General features: G+C 43.1%; 1 protein-coding gene across 13 annotated transcripts in view; it reads left to right on the top strand.

Annotated features, from left to right (window-relative positions):
- AFF3 (AF4/FMR2 family member 3) overlaps nt 1-15,294 on the top strand; it is a 594,726-nt gene that overhangs the window by 67,621 nt on the left and 511,811 nt on the right. For 3 of the 13 annotated variants that reach the window (XM_021088195.1, XM_021088197.1, XM_021088198.1), the window contains exon 1: nt 8,069-10,635. The exons of the other annotated variants lie outside the window; for them this stretch is intronic. The gene's annotated coding sequence lies outside the window, so the exon portion shown is untranslated. Of the gene's footprint in view, nt 1-8,068; nt 10,636-15,294 lie in introns of those variants that run through there. 13 annotated transcript variants of the gene reach the window in all.

Genomic DNA, 15,294 nt, shown 5'->3' on the forward strand with positions numbered 1-15,294 from the left:
GTTAAAGACACCCAACTGACTGAGGACAAGGCAGAGTTCGGGAGAACAAAGCAGGGACTCTGAAGCCACATCTTTTCTCCCATAAACCCAGCCACTTGGCATCCATGTCCTCAGAAGATGCTCGGTTGGTTTCTGAAGACATGTTTATTTTTCTAGTCCACTCTGACTTTCTAATTGGCTTTGATAGAGACGTGTCCACCTGCATCCAAACTGGACTAATGCCCCTGCTGTGTGCATGGGAGAAGTACCGAGTGAGGTCTTAAAGTAGCCTGGGGCTGAGCGTGTATGCCCGGTCAGCCAGGTGATGGGGGCTCCACAGCGTCCTGACTGCACACCACCTTCAAGGCCCAGCACGTCCTAGGGCGGGAACCCCAGAGAAGCTAGCGGTGCAGCAGCTGGAAAACGGTCTTCAGTTTGCCCTCACTTAGAACATCATCAGACAAATGCATGCTGGGAATTTGGCCAGAACCGATATATAAAGGAAAAGTGAAAGCTTGAAACATTTATGAAATACTCAAATTTGAGATTTTTCACTAATTTTAGTGACATTTCCTTATTTCCCTAATTAAGCTTTTTTTTTTTTTCCCCTGCTATCATTGCCACGTCTAGTAATAGGAGCATTCTGGTTTGACACTTTCTAGGAAACGTAGCTGCTTGTTCTCCCAGCCCTGTCGTGGTCGTGCTCCATGGAAGGGTGTTTCCAGGAAAGTGTCTTGGTGAGGGTGTCCTGAGACAGAGTGGCCAATAGCCAAGACAATCCTCCGTTGCTCTTACTGTGTCCTTGTTCCCTTCAGTTCTCAGGGCTCTACTATCAAGAAGAAGTGGCCCCTCATGGGCCCCAGACTTTGCTGTGCTTTTTAAGGACTTGTTTACTAAGTGAAGGTATTGCTCATGGTGTTTCTTAAGAGGGTTTTGGAAGAGGTGGACCGGGGAGACAGAGCTGTTTGCCATGTTTGACCTGGGAGCCTTGACGTTGAACTTCATCCCTGGCCAGCTTCCATTTAGGGCCTGCTCTTCCCCTAAGTGGATCTGCTCTAAACTCATCTCATTTTCCACCAAGCAACATGGGATGTTAGCTCAGGCCATTCTTGTGGAGGCAAAGGCTACTCTCTGGAGCAGAGAGCTCCATCACATGTGTGCTTCCTTTCTAGAGGGTTATATTTATAGCTCATTGTGATATAATTAAATGCTCTATTTACTGTCAGGAGTAAAGATCCCTTAACGGTCCTTTTGAACATTTAAACTGGAATCTTTTTGAATCTATTCAGGTTTCCTGCCGCCTCTCCCTACCTTCTCCTCTACCAGCACTTAAAGGTGGGCTTCACTGTGCCTCCAAGGGGGCAGTGACTGTTTCCAAAACCTTGCTTCATTCTCCAAGGGCAGGGGTGGTGCTATCGGGATAAACAAGGTCAGGAGGTTCTCTCTGGGGCCTCTGTCCCTGACTTCTTCCCAGGTGCTCAGCCCTTGGAAGGACCTCTCTAGCCTTTTGTTAAAAGCACGTTGCCTCTTTGGTACCCATCCAAGTACCAAAGTCAGAGACAAATCAGGCTTTAACGTCTCACCAGGTAACACGAGATCAAAGCATCTGCTAAAGCACAGAACACTGTTCACAAATTGCTGGGACGTGTTCATCTCCCTTAAGAGGCTCATCTATCAACAGGCCATTTTTCAAGTCATCTCACCTCTTCATGTGGTGTTGCTCCTGTTGTGGCTCCACTGCAAAAATACTGTTGAGCAAAACTGTACCTATAAGTACATGTAGGTAGGAGGTGTGTTGTCAAGATGATAAATACAGCTGCTCTCCTGGAGGTGGCTGCTTGGAAGGCAAGAGGGTGGGATTAGAAATTCAGGCTTGGATTGGACTTGGTGGGCCAGCTCCCTTGGGGAGAGGATGGAGAGTGACGGGAGTGAAAGGCAGGTGCAAGAGATCCAGGAGGCCAAAGAGTCCAGAAGCCCAGGAGGCGAGCTGTTTCAGGGGTGAGCCGCTGTAGAATCCTCAGCTCAGCCAGACCTGGAAAGTTCACCCTGGAAAGCTCCCCTTGGTTTGGGCGGCCATGCCTGAGACATTGACAGAACCACACAAGGAAACCAAGGCTCAAAGTGGTTGAGCATATGATCTACGGTCATGAGGCCTTTGTAGCGGTCCTCCTTCTGGAATGTTCTATGCATTCTCCTTTGTATTTATGAAGACTGACTGCTCTGATGCGACTTATTTACAGTATCCCATTGGGTAAGCTACATGTTCTCATTCTACGTAATTTAAATATTTCTCATTTCACTTTTCTCTTTATTAGCTATGTATCATGGATGGAGTAGAAGTCTGCTTTTGGCACACTAAACTGTGTATTTGCAAGTTTAAATTTAGACGTCACACTTTAAGTATTTTTTTTTTAAACCAAGATTTCCATCAGGTGGCCGTCTGAAAGCTCTTGACGGCAGCCTTTGAATTGTAGACGGCCACAATGATTCTTTTACTTTTTAACTTCTGACCACGATACAGGAACTTAACCTTTATTTGGGAGAGAAAGAGGTTCGTGTCCTGTGTTTCTGGCTCTATGTCGTGTTTTATTTGACCCAGTAACACGTTTCGTTGAGCTTTTGCTTGGATGGAGACAATGCATGACAAGGGCTGTGGTGCCCAAGCACCACAGACTGGAAGATGTTAACAGATATTTATTGCTTCGTGTTTCTGGAAGCTGGGACTCCAAGATCAAGGTGTTGGCAGGGCTTCTTAGTGCTTTCACATTGACACCCACTTCTCCCTGTGTGCAGGTCTGTGTCCGGATTTCCGAGTTGTAGGGATGTTAGTCATGATGAATTAAGGGCCCACCTACTCCAGTATGACCTTGTCTTACACTAATTATATCTGCAGGGAACCTATTTCCAGATAGGTCACATTCTGAGGTTCTGGGGGTTAGGGCTTCAATACATGAATTTGGGGCAGGGGTTGGGGGGGCGGACACACAGTTCAACCCATAACAGAGGTGAGGGGATCTGTCTTCAACACTCAGACCGTAACTGTTGGACCTTAGCTTATACTGCATTGAAATATGCCATTTCACTGAAGTCCAGCAATAGCATATTCATGTGTATCTGTAAATTAATAAGCTGAGTCATTTAATAGGGGGACAGACATAAGGAACAAAAGGACTCATTAAGATGGGTGGCAGGAAAGAAGAAAATGAAGATGAAATGGCCAAGATAAAGAACATACAAATAAACAGATGGCAGTGATGGTCATTTGGGGAGCATGGCGTTTTCTGGGTGCAGAAAATCTGTGAGGTGTTCCAAGCTCACCTCATTGGAGGAAGAACCAACAGGTCAGTCACTATTTGTGATGTGGTGGATTCTTAGCATTCATCCCACACTTAGGAAAACAAGGGTGCAGCTCTCAGGATGGCTTTGAAGATGTTCTGTTTATTGTTAACACCTCCTGTCCTGGTCCTAGACTGGAGCCTTCCCGGGAGAGGGGCAGGGGTGGTTGGCAGCCTTTCTCAGCAGGACGGGCCGCTCCGGCTCAGGGCTACCCCTGCACAGGCTCTGCTCACTTGGGTCCACAGCATGTGCCCTTGAAGGCCAAGGGGTCATTTGAAGAACACTCCGAGCCTGGGGCCGTGGGGAGGCCAAAACGTCTCCTTCTGTGGTTAGAACAGGAGTGATTTTTCGAGTTAGCCCATCTCGTAGATGAGAAATCTCTAGGTTTTAGCAGCTCTTCCCTGGTCTGTGTTTAGTAACAGACGTCAGAAGGCATAAAAATCTGCCGTCACTGCTGTTTTGTTGAGCAGCCTGGAGCTGCAGACTGTTATACCTGAAGATATCCACATCTGCAGGGCAGTGGCTGCCTTTTTGTTTTCTTTGTCTTTTGTCTTTTTAGGGCCACACCTGTGGCATATGGAGGTTCCCAGGCTAGGGATCTAATTGGAGCTGCAGCTGCTGGCCTACGCCACAGCCACAGCAACGCCAGATCCAAGCCACATCTGGGACCTATACCACAGCTCATGGCAACACTGGATCCTTAACCTACTGAGCAAGGCCAGGGATCGAACCCACAACCTCATGGTTCCTAGTCGGATTCGTTTACACTGAGCCACAACAGGAACTCCTAGGTCCATATTTGTAGATTGCGGCCTTAAGCATTATCTCATTGATGGACGGTCTAGTATCCATCTCACAATTCATGTTCTGGACATTCTTCACATAAAGACTTAGAATTTGGAGCTTTGAACCTCTCCTATATCTTTTATACTTTCATTAAAAGATATCACAGACTTTTGTCCTGCACACCTTCTGTTTCTTTTTAGAGAAAGGTCACATACTCTTAGATCACCATTGCTAAGAATACATTTATATTACTAAATTTCAGTATGTTTCGAGTCAAATGTTTCAATGCTGTAACTTCTAAAATGGACAGTCCTGTAAAACAAATATTTGAGTGTCTGCACTTTGCTGGGTGACAGTATCACTATAATTCTATTATGTATGCTCATATGTATTTTTTTCTTTTTTTATTAATGGATTTTATTACATTTATAGGTGTACAACAATCATCATAACCAAATTTAACAGCATGTTCATCCCAAGCCCTCAGTGCATCCCCCCACCTCCCAACCTGTCTCATTTGGAAACCATAAGTTTTTCAAAGTCTGTGAGTCAGTATCTGTTCTGCAAAGAACTTCATTGTGTCCTTTTTTCAGATTACACATGTAAGTGAAAGCATTTGATGGTGTCTTATTGTCTGATTGACTTCACTTAGCATGATAATTTCTAGGTCCATTCCATGTTGCTAAAAATGCTGTTATTTTGTTCCTTTTAATGGCTTAGTAATATTCCATTGTGTATATGTACCACATCTTCTTGATCCACTCCTCTGTCGATGGACATTTAGGTTGTTTCCATGTCTTGGCTATTGTAAATAGTGCTGCAATGAACATTGAAGTACATGTGTCTTTTTGAGTCGTGGTTTTCTCTGGATAGATGCCCAGGAGTGGAATTCTTGGATCAAATGATAGTTCTATTTTTAGATTTCTGAGGAATCTCCATACTGTTTTTAATAGTTACCTTAAATGTTAATGGACTAAACACCCCAACCAAAAGACACAAACTGGCTGAATAGATACAAAAACAAGACCCATATATATGCTGTCTTCAAGAGACCCACTTCACTTCTAGGGACACAAACAAATAGAAAGTGAGAGGATGGAAGAAAATATTCCATGCAGATGGGAATCAAAAGAAAGCTGGAGTAGCAATACTCATATCAGACAAAATAGACCACTCATATGTATTAAAACGTTCATTTCTGTCTGCAACTTTAAAACCAAAAGCTGGGGAGTCCCCTCATAGTTCAGTGGGTTAAGAAGGATCTGGCATTGTCACTGCTGTAGATCTGTTTACAGCTATGGTGCAGGTTTGATCCCTGCCCTGGGAATTTCCACATGCTGTAGGTGCAGCCAAAAAACAAAAACAAAAAATAAATAAAACTGAATGAAAGAAACAATATATTCTATCTTAAGGAAAACTTCATTTATTAAAATTGAGAACAGGAGTTCCAGTTGTGGCTCAGTGGGTTACAAACCCGACTGGGATCCATGAGGGTGCGAGTTCAATCCCTGGTCTCGCTCAGTGGGCTGAGGATCTGGCGTTGCTGTGAGCCGTGGTATAGGTTGCAGATGTGGCTCAGAAACCATGTTGCTGTGGCTGTGGTGTAGGCCAGCAGCTATAGTTTGGATTCAATCCCTAGCCTGGGAATTTTCATATGCTGCAGGCGTGGCCCTAAAAAGACAAAAATTGAAAACAATCCAACAGGTTTGTTGGGATGGCAGTTTGCAATATGAAAAGACTTTGCCAGAAACCATCCTCAGGGAACAGATCTTCAGGTGTTAGGACAATTACTTCCTTCATAAAATCTCGACTGAACATCTCCACTGAGTCAGATGCTTGTGATGATGTGACAGAAGTGAACACAGAGAAGGGTCAGCAGCCAATTAGGATCAGTCAGAAATGAAGATAATATATTTCTAAAACTATCATGTATGGCACAATGTGAAAATATGACCAATGATCGGAAGTCAGCGTATAAGTTCTCAAGAACATAGGAGTTTCCGTCATGGTGCAGTGGTTAAGGAACCCGACCAGGAACCGTGAGGTTGCGGGTTTGATCCCTGGCCTCACTCAGTGGGTTAAGGATCTGGTGTTGCCGTGAGCTGTGGTGTAGGTTGCAGACGTGGCTTGGATCTGGTGTTGCTGTGGCTGTGGTGTAGGCCAGCAGCGGTAGCTCCAATTTGACTCCTAGCCTGGGAACCTCCATATGCCATGGGTGCAGCCCTGAAAAGACAAAAAAAGACAAAAAAACCCCCACAGCTTTAGAATGATGATGAACACTGTTGTCATTCAGAGGAATCAGAGGATGAACATAAATGAAAGGCAGGGATTCTGTCTCAGTCACAAAGGAGAAAGTTGACCTGAGGTACAAAATGACCGCTCTGAAAAGGGATGTTATCAGAGTTCCCTGGTGGCTCAGTGGGTTAAGGATCCCGTGTTGTCTCTGCTGTAGCTCAGGTCACTGCTGTGGCGCAGGTTCGGTCCCTGAACTTCCACATGCTGCGGGCACAGCCAAAAAAAGAAACGATGTCGCTTCCGAAAATGCTCAGATTTTTCTGCTTATAACAATTACAGCAACAACGATTTCACATCTGTTAGTCAGACGGTTTTAATCTGCTGAAGGCGAAGTGTTTGACAGTTCCTTGTTCTCACCTACAGATCCTCTGCTTGGAGTTTAACCTTGAGATGTGCTTAAACGACCACGCTGTAGCACTTTTTTGTATAAAACCACCCAAACAGAAACACTCTAATAACTTGCCACGAGGAATGCAGAAATGCAGGAGACATTTTTTTCACTTGATATAAATTACTCCACTTACCTTCTTTCTTCCTTTCTGTCTGGGGGTACTTTAACTCTCACTCTAGTGTCTAGAAGCTCCTTCACAATTAAAGCATTGGAGCCATTTGCGGCGATAGAAATGTCAGAACAGGAGAATTCTTCCACTTGAGTGCCTTGCAGGATTTTAAATGCGTGAGTGTGCCTGCGTGATAAAGGGAAGAAGAGAAATGGGGCCTTTTATCTTTACCCTGTACGTGGGAATAAATATGAATTTTCCACTTTGTACAGAATTTATATCTTAAGCTTCTGATGGTTATTGGCAGAGCAAACATTCACAGGCTTTTTGTGGTACCGCGTTCAACTTTTAAAGGCGTCTTTATGTTAAATTAATTTCAGGGAATATTCACTTGGGTAAGGCGTTTTCTTCGAGGGATTCAAATGAGATTGTCTCAGGTTTTTTCCATGTTGCCTGCAGGAGATAGGATGGGAGAACAGGCAAGAAGATGGGAGATGGCTTGACATTCACTCTGCATCCGAGGTTCTGTCCTCACTTTTAGTCAGTGTGTGCTCTTACTATAAGCTTCATCTTGTATCACAGAGAACGTGCTTTGTGAGGGACCGTGTTTACTAGAGGTAGGCAGTGTTTTACATTTGTCATCTTATTTAAAGATCTTTATGACTCATTTAGGCAAAAACTAACATTAATCCTGTTTTACAAATGAGGATGATGTCCGCTAAAAATGTTTATATCCTTGGTTCTCCAAACTGGGACGCTTTTAAACAACAGGGGTTCCTGGACCAGCTTCTGGAGAGTAGGGTTTAGAAGTTCTAGAGTGTGGATGGGAGCATCTTTTGTGTGTGTGTGTGTGTGTGTGTTTAAACTTTATTTTTGGCCACGGCGTGCAGCAGCTTGAAATGGGATCTCAGTTGCCAGACCAGGGATTGTACCCAGGTCACGGCAGTGTTAGCTCCAAATCCTAGCTACTAGACCACCAGGGAACTACCCAAGGATATGGATTTTTTTTTTTTTTTTTTTTTTTTGGTCTTTTTTAGGCCCACACCCGTGGCATATGGAAGGTCCCAGGTTAGGGGTCGAATTGGAGCTGTAGCCGCCAGCCTATGCCATGGCCACAGCAGTGCCAGATCCAAGCTGCATCTGTGACCTACACCACAGCTCACAGCAACACTGGATCCTTAACCCACTGAGCGACGCCAGGGATCGAACCTGCGTCCTCATGGATCCTAGTCAGATTCATTTCCACTGAGCCATGACAGGAACTCTGAATGGGAGCATCTTGATGGTTAAGTAGTCCCCTCAGATGGTTCTACCGGTTGGGAGAGTCACATAGTTACAAAATGATAGTCTGAGAGTGGGGCTCAGTGTCTGCGAGTCCAGAGTTACCCGCTGGAAGTGACTTTCATGGGGGTCTGAGCAGAGACATTTAAAAACCTCATCAGATCCCAGCATTTGAAAGTATCCTTGCTTGTCTTGTATCTGACGTCTTTCTCTGTGCAGGGGTCTCCTGCCAACCTCCCTGGCTGAGAACCTCTGCAAGAGGCAGGTTGGAGGGGAGCCTCCACTTTCCCAGGCCGCCCTTGCTGTGGACGAGCGGGTCTGATGATTAGGGAGCTCGGCTGTGCATGTATACTCCTGCCTCGTCGGTACTGGGTTTGTCCTGTGGAACATTGTCCATGTAGATGACAGCCTTGGTGCTATTCACAGAAACCCAGCTTCTTCCTTCTGAGGCTTTGCTCCTCTAGGCTGATTGTGTCCTCTGGTGCCAGATGTGAAGCCCCCACAAGAGAAATCAGCCCCATCCCCCGAAAACAACCAAGGTATCAACTGTAGAACTGCCCCAGCCCGACAGGATCGCCCCAGGATGGGGTCACCTCTTATCTTCTCCAGACCCACAGCTCGTTTTCTCCTTCTTCTTCATCACTTAGCTCTGTATCAGATTTTGGGACCCTTGGTCATTGTTTATAACACAGATCTGAACCTGGCTTGCCAAAACAGAACGCCCACCCTCCAGGCCCAAGCTGGGCAGGGTTGAAAAGAACGGCCTTAGGAGAGAAGTTGGCTTTGCCGAAACAGCTGGCCTCTCAGCTCCATGCAGCCTGTGGTCTGTGGCCTCGGCAGACCCAGGCCAGCCTTTGCATAAGAACAGACTGTTTCTGCCCAGCTCCTCTGCTGGAAGAAAAGCAAACATATCTTTCTCTTCCTATATTGAACCCTACAGCCCTTTGTGTTTAAACACTTTTCCCTCTTGTTTGAACTATTTTTTTTTTTTGAAACAAACATTGAGCGTTGGTTGTGTAAATAACAGCTGACACTCTGTTTGTGTTGGCTTTTCTGTAACTCTTCTGAGCTGTCTATCATTCAGGTTGCCGAGAATGGGGAAACTTGAACTCACATCTCTACCTCATCACCAATTTAGAGTTTAGGAAAGTCTTTTAATTCTGCGGGCCAAAGTTTCTTCTGTGAAATCAGGTTCATACATACCCTAGCGCTGCCTTGTCGGGAGGGATGCTAAAAATGTTGGCTCCCCAGAGCCTCGCAATATCTAGGGAAATGGGTTACATCCACCAGAGACTATGTAAGCACCATGATCCGTTAATATCACTGTTAGCTTCAGTGGAATGGAGACTCTCTTTTTCACATGCTATTTAGTTTCTTATGTTGCTGCTGCTCTTGGTTTAAACAGGGTGGAGTCGTCAGAAATATTTACCAGAAAATTCTGACCTTGCAGGGAACAGGCTGATCACTCAGAAACAACTCGCTTAATTGATCTCAGATGAGCTTGGAGATGGGCGTGTGTGTGTGTGTGTGTGTGTGTGTGTGTGTGTGTGCACGCTCGGGCCATGCACTGGCTCCATCTGTTCTCAGGAAGGAAGCAGATAAGAGGCTGCTTCCCCTACAGATTAGCCAGCTCTTTCCTGGGCTGTGGATTGGATATGAAGAAGTCAACGTTTTTCCCATCTCCCTGGGGGGCGGGGGATTTAGGATTATCTGTCTGGCTTTTTGAGCAGCACCACTTTTAAAAAAATTTTTAATTTTATTGGAGTGTAGTTGACTTACAGTGTGGTATTAGTTTCAGGTGTACGGCATGGCGTATCAGTTATCCATATGAATATATCCATCCATTCTTCTTTTCCTATCTAGGTTATTACAGACTGTTGGGTTGATTTTCCCATGTGATATATATAGTAGGTTCCTGTCAATCATCTATTTTATACAGTACTGTGTACGTGTTATCCCCAGATTCCCAATCCCCCCCGCCCCCAAACAGTGACTATAAGATTGGTTTTGAAACCCGTGGGTTTGTTTCTGTCTAATAGATAAGTCCTTTTGTGAGCAGCACCACTTTTAACCAAGTGAAAAGTAGGAACAGATCTTCGAGTTTCTTGGATGAAAAGGAAAGAATTATGGGTAGGAGGGTTTAGATGAAAACTGAACACACCGCAGTTGCCCACAATCACGAGCTGTGTTGCTTTCAGGATGTAACACTGGAGAGGAAGATACAAATAAAAGTGTTGTCTCCCCAAGTTCATTGGCAGACGCTCTCAGACCGTCGTCCCATTTGTTGTCTGAATATCTGTCCCTGTTTTCCTCTCTGTAAAACATCCGTGTTGCACAGTATGTCCTCTAGCTTTCCTTGCAGAAATGCTGCGGGGGTTCATGAACAGAGTCCTAGCAGCTGCTCTGAAAATCAGACGGTACTTCAGAAATGACGAACGTTATTGGATTCTCATTTGGAGTGAGTAGAAATGCTATCTCCTTCCTTCACAGTAAGTTTAAGAAGATGGAAGAGGGGGTGCTTCACATTGTTCTGAAGGACTGCTCAGGTTGGATCAACCTGCAGTCATTATAAATGAGGAAACAAATGGGCCCTCCTTGGCTCTGCCAGAACCTTCCTACCTCAGATCGTTATAAACATATGACAGTCCAAGTGCCATCTAGTAGCCGTGGGTCTGCCCTGTGCCAGCCAGAATGTTTAACTGTGTGATACGAAAACACGTCTGAGAAGTGGAAAATAAGATGAGAAGTGGCATTTTGGCCCTTATTCAAGTGGCACAGAACAGAAGAGGGTGCGGAAACCAAGTTCGGCTCATTTCCTGTGTCTGTTGCCTCTGGTTCATTCGTTACTTAACACCTAGAGACACTCGGACACCACCCCTCCCCCGCACAGTCCGCTCTCAGGTTGATTCAGTTCTATTCTGTTGTTGAACAATGTGTGGAAATGTTAGAATTCACTTTCAAAATAAACAAAATGATTTAAAATTACAATGTCTTGATTTGGGGCTGGGTTTTTTTTTGTTTTTTGTTTTTTTTGTTCCCAATTGCATAGATCTCCTACTTTCTTCCCCTCAAAAGTCACTACCTCCTAAAATATCTGTAGATTTTTTTTTAAACTGCAAGTGAACTATTTAGCAACATCGACTACACATGGGCTGCTTGGGAATTTCATCCGTGTAAAATTACTTTCTTCTGTTTCTCTTTTGGCTTAACTAGTGTGTATAAGCACTGATTTATAAATGTGAGCTGTAATAGTGTCAGCTATCTCCTGACATGATTGGAGAACTTATTATGAAATGAAGTTAATTTTCTACCGTCTTTTCTTGGAAACTATTTGACACTTAATTTTAAACAGATAAGTGACATTAAAAGACCAAGCCACTTGAAGATAATGCAGTTAGAAATTGCTGATTGATGAGCTTATGCTTATCTCATTTTGTTTTAAAAAGATCCTAATATATCTTTGGAGAATAGATTTTTGAGTGGAAGAACAAAAATAGGAGAGGTGGGTTGAGATACCCGAGAAAGGAAGATCGAAGGGCTCTGTGTGTTTTTCTCTTTCCAAAAATTATTTTAATAGTAATCCTGGAATTCATGTTTTAGTCATGGATGTCAGTTGTGGAAGATATTATTTTGCTTAATAGTTTTAATTAAAATAAATGTTTATGTTTCAAGCAAAACAGTTTAGGTCGTAAGAGGATAACAGCAACATTTTAGCATCTTTCTTTGCTGGATTTTCTTTTAGAGATAATGCTCTTTGGAGCTTTCTCTCCCCACATAAATATGCATATCATACTGGTGTTTCTGTTTCAATGCATGCCTGAGTAAGAAGCACTGAATTTGATTAACTTTATTAACCATAAATAATGAAGTGTACTCTTTTACGTTAACCTGTATTTTATTGTGTATCAGCCTTTAGACATTTGGCTATCTGGACGAGCAATCATTTATATCCTTTTAAAAAATATTTATTGCTTCCTTGACTAATTGCTTCTTACACGACTTAAAGCCTTTTTGCCGTGGTACCATTTGTTAAAACACAGCCAGAAGCAGGCAGAGCAGTGTCATTTTTCAAAAATTTAGTGTCACTTTTGTAGACAAATAACACTTGTAAATGATGGATAATAGCAGGCTGGCGCATGGTATAAAATGTGCATGAATTATATTTTCTGGGAGTTAGGAGGTTAACTTGTGTATGAGCTAATTGAAGAGCTTTATGGTAAATGCAGGATGCTGTGTGCACATTATCAGCGAGACTTAAACTAGCTGAAAAGGGGATTTTCCTTCCCTTGGGTATTATTTGGTATCTCATCCTCTCTTCTGGCTGGCTGATGTGTACTGAGTGCGTCTAATCGCCGAGCATCTATAGGATTTATACAAGAGTAGATGCGGTTTGCAACCAGTTGGCAGATTAATACTTTCCTTTTTAGAGATGGGAGTGGGGGTGAGTGCAGGTACTGAAATTATGGCGGTATAATGATTATTTTTGTATCAACACCGGCCATGGTCATCAAGCCAACTGTGGTTTCTGAGGTGGGAGATGGCCTTGATTTCTTCTGCAGCTTGCAGTATAAAAGTACCAGGAATTTAACCTGCCCTTTGGGTTGAGGGAGGCCAGCTCATGAGTCTCTTCATTCTCTTTTACACTGGATGGTTGTATTAAGTAGAAAACACACCGTTTCCAATTAGTAGCTGTTAGAATGTACGACCAAGTGTATTAACAGGCTAATAAAAACTTCAGAAACTTGCATTCTGGTTATGGGTGGGGAGGTGTGTTGGGGGCCTTTTTCATCCCCCTACCCTCCACCCTTCTAACTGCCTTTCTCTTTGGGTTTGTGTTGGGAAAGAAAAGGCGTTGAGAAAAGGAAGGTAATTGTAAGAAATAGAGAGGGTTTCTCACCTGACCGGTCTGGTCATAAGCTGGCTTTGTGTTTTCTGGGTTTAGCTACTGTTGAACTTCCTGTTTTTATCTTGGTGCTTTTCGGTCTTATTGCAACATAGCTAGGTTGGATTTCTTTTCATTTCCCCCATTAGAATAACTGTGGATGCATGCCTTACCACCCCCAAAGAAGTCTCAGCAATTATCTCCTTGAATATGTATTCCCTTTCCTCCACCCTTTCTACTCATTCTTTTGCTCAAGGACTGTCCCTAGACTTCTTTTACACCATGTCAGTGAGTGTCTCTTCTATATTTTCACTTCCTCGCCTCTCTAAATTGCCTTTTGGGTTATTTTTTTTCGGCTCTTCCTTCCACCTCATTAATGTTCTTTTCGGCTTTGACTAATGTGCTGTATAATCTTGCTAGTGATTCTTTAACATTTCAATATTTATTTATTTATTTATAGGTTTTCTTTTAGGGCCGCACCCGCAGCATATGGAAGTTCCCAGGCTAGGGGGTCTCATTGGAGCCGCAGCTGCCTGCTTACACCACATCTACAGCAACACCAGATCGGAGCCACATCTGTAACCTGTGCCGAAGATTGTGGCAGTGCTGGATCCTTAACCCACTGAGTGAGGCCAAGGGATGGAACCCATATCCTTATGGACACTATGTCAGGTTCTTAACCTGTGAGCCACCATGGGAACTCCTGGTTTTATTTTAAAATGTTTTATTTGGTTCTTTTTAAATGTAACTCACCATTTTTATTATTTATTTATTTATTTTGCAGGTTTTTTTAATTTTTCATTTTTTTAATTACTCAAATGAATTTATCACATCTGTAGTTGTATAATGATCATAACAATCTAATTTCACAGGATTTCCATTCTACAGCCCAGGCACATCCCCCCACCCCCTGAACTGTCTCCTTTGGAGACCGTAAGTTTTTCAATGTCTGTGAGTCAGCATCTGTTCTGCAAAGAAGTTCTGTCTGTCCTTTTTTCAGATTCCACATGTCAGTGAAAGCATTTGATGTTGGTGTCTCATTGTATGGCTGACTTCACTTAGCAGATAGTTTCTAGGTCCATCCATGTTGCAAAAAATGCTGGTATTTCTTTCTTTTTGATGGCTGAGTAATATTCCATTGTGTTTATGTACCACATCCTCTGGATCCACTCCTCTGTCGATGGACATTTAGGTTGTTTCCATGTCTTGGCTATTGTAAATAGTGCTGCAATGAACATTGGAGTACATGTGTCTTTGCGAGGCATGGTTTTCTCTGGATAGATGCCCAGGAGTGGGATTGCTGGATCAAATGGTAGTTCTATGTTTAGTTTTCTGAGGAATCTCCATACTGCTTTCCACAGTGGTTGCACCAATTTACAATCCCACCAACAGTGTACTAGGGTTCCTTTTTCTCCACCCCCTCTCCAGCACTTATTGTTTGTAGACTTTTGTATGATGGCCATTCTGGCTGGTGTAAGGTGGTACCTCATCATGGTTTTGGTTTGCATTTCTCTAATCATGAGTGATGCTGAACATCTTTTCATGTGTTTCTCGGCCATCTGTATGTCTTTTTTGGAGAATTGTCTGTTTAGATCTTCTGCCCATTTTTGGATGGGGTTGTTTGTTTTTTTGGTATGGAGCTGCAGAAGTTGTTTATAAATCTTGGAGATGAATCCCTTGTCAGTGGATTCACTTGCAAAGATTTTCTCCCATTCTGTGGGTTGTCTTTTTGTGTTGTTTAGGGTTTCCTTTGCTGTGCAGAAACTTTGAAGTTTGAGTAGCTCCCATTTGTTTATTTTTCTTTTTATTGTCAATATTCTGATAGGTGGATCTGAGAAGATATTGCTGTCATTTATGTCAGAGAGTGTTTGGCCTATGTTTTCCTCTAGGAGTTTGATAGTGTCTGTTTTTTTTTGTTTTTTTTTTTTTTTTCTATAATGTCTGTTTAATTCTTTCAATAGAGTCCAAAATTCTTGTGAAATACTATTTCCTTTCATCCTCACCCCCCCACTTTCCCCTCTAATTTTTTTTCTTCTTTTTTATTTCTATTTATTTATTTATTTATTTGTAATTTTTTTATTTTCCCACTGTACAGCAAGGGGGTCAAGTTATCCTTACATGTATACATTACAATTACATTTTTTCCCCCACCCTTTCTTCTGTTGCAACATGAGTATCTAGACAAAGTTCTCAATGCTATTCAGCAGGGTCTCCTTGTAAATCTATTCTAAGTTG

Source organism: Sus scrofa, chromosome 3, assembly GCF_000003025.6.
Source record: "Sus scrofa isolate TJ Tabasco breed Duroc chromosome 3, Sscrofa11.1, whole genome shotgun sequence".
NCBI lineage: Eukaryota > Metazoa > Chordata > Mammalia > Artiodactyla > Suidae > Sus > Sus scrofa.